The 2,149-nt window shown below is 38.5% G+C and overlaps 1 pseudogene; it reads right to left on the reverse strand.

Annotated features, from left to right (window-relative positions):
* Window positions 1–1,271: 1,271 nt before the first annotated feature.
* Window positions 1,272–1,867, reverse strand: LOC132217342 (high mobility group protein B3-like; annotated as a pseudogene).
* Window positions 1,868–2,149: the final 282 nt, after the last annotated feature.

Below are 2,149 nucleotides of genomic sequence, written 5' to 3' on the forward strand. Positions count from 1 at the left end.
ATAATAACTGCTTCAAAATCCTTGGGTATGAATTTTAACATGTGGATTATTTATTTGTTATCATGGTATTTCTCCACTGGTTTTCCTTTTCCTTGAGAATGGATCAAATGGTTTAGATTTTTAAATAGATTGTATTATGTATATTATGAGGCTATTGTGGAGACTCTGGGTTATGCTGTGTTCTTGCAAAGATTACTGATTGTTTTGTTGTTATTTTAGTGGGCAAGTTGGCTTGCCTCAAACTGAAAACTCCCTCTTGGGCAGCAAGTCAAATACCAATTCAGTTATTTGATTGGTAGCTGGGCTTGCAGTATGTCCTGTGCATGTATGGTGCAGGAGTCAGTTAGAGATTTACATAGAATATATACATAGAACATGCTGCTTGCCATCTCTGGCTCTCTTTTTTTCTGGGATCTTCCTACCCTCCTTCTAGTGACTGATTTGTTCTTTGTATTTTAAATGTAATACTGTTTATTTAACTTCCAAAACATCTCAACATTCTAAACATATCAAAACAAAAAACAACCCACAAAACATTGCAAATTGTATTTTAGTACAGAAGGTTCTTGAACTTTCATTTATGCAATGGTTCTTCACTTTGTTGGCAATGAAGAGTTCTACAATTTGTTTAAAAACAATTTAAATTATTGCTTAACTAAAAGAGATCCAAATACTTCTCATGCCAGCTGACTCCCCTTTTCCAAAGCTAAGAAAGGCAGCAGGATGCTATGTCACTATATACAAAGACCAGACAACCTGAAACTTCAGTGGATGCTCACAGCAGTGTTCACAGGTCCAGCCTCACAGTGCATGCCTGAGCAATGGCCCCTCCAAAAGGCCTCTTCCCCACAGCCTCAACGCCAAGCAAAGAGCATGAAGAGCTTGTCTCGGTTGTCTCGTTCTTTTTACAAATGATAGATATGTACAGCTGATAACTCAGGATTTCCAGCCAATAACCATATAGTTAACACCACCTTACAGATTAAAAAAGAAAATGTCAGAAAAATCTTTAAATGCTTTGTCACAATAATAGAAAAACTGTACAGAGGGAAGAGAACATGAGAGCCTTTTCATTTAAAAAATGTTTGGAAATATGTTTAACTTTGATATAGTTTCAGGGTGCTCCTGACATCCATGTAAACTGACAATTTCTAGAACACTGTGAGAGGCCAAATATGATCCTGTTCCAATTGTGTAATGAATCCCAATGAGGGCAGCAAACACTTTTCAAGTAAGAGCTGTTAATTATGGCTTTCCCCTACTCTAAGGTATTACAAGATACAGATTAAACAGGTTTCTCCCTCCTCCTCCTCCTCCTCCTTGTCTTCCTCTTCCACCTTTTTCCAGGCAACATTAGCAGGACACTGTACCATCAAACTTTCCTTTGGACTTACAGTCAGCAACATCCTTCTAAACTTCCCCTTTAGCCTTGCAGCTTTATTGTTGCAAGTAAGGCTGCTTTTCACTATCATTCATTATTCCTTATCTTTCTCAGCTTCTTTGCCACATCTCCAATAGAGATGCCAGGGTTTGGGGATTTGATCGTGAGGCGGCATTCCAAACAGAACAGGAAGAATCCAGATGGTGGCCTTTGGGCGGCTTTAGGCCCTTCTTGCCTCCCTTTGTTGGTCCATAATCCTTCATTTCCACACCACAGCATACTTTCTTTGCCTTTGCCATTTCATCAAATTTAGACTTCTTTTTCACAGACATTGTCTTCCACCCCTCAGAGCATGTCTTGGAAAATTCTGCAAAACTGACAGGAATATCTTTTTATTTTCTTCTTATGTTCCTCTCTGTTCATCTGCACAAAGAAGGCAAAAGCAGACATCTTGCCCTTTAGTTTCTTGAGATCACCTATAGCCATCCTGACAGCATTGTTCATTAGTTTCTGTGATTGGTTCTTTATGCCAAAATAGGGAAGGTTTCTAGGGAAGTTTTAGCTGCCCCATGTGTGCTGACTGTATCCTACCCTTGAGCTAAAAGCAGTAAGAAATGGGAAACTAATACCATGACGCCATGTCATTTCCTTCATCCAAATGCCAGCATCTCTTCAGAATCTGCTGAAATTTTGTTCACTCCTCAGAGCTTTGTATTTTCCACTTTTTAAATTTTATCTGTGAGAGGACTTTTTAAAAATATTCTATAT

This window comes from Myotis daubentonii, chromosome 1, assembly GCF_963259705.1.
Source record: "Myotis daubentonii chromosome 1, mMyoDau2.1, whole genome shotgun sequence".
Taxonomy (NCBI): domain Eukaryota; kingdom Metazoa; phylum Chordata; class Mammalia; order Chiroptera; family Vespertilionidae; genus Myotis; species Myotis daubentonii.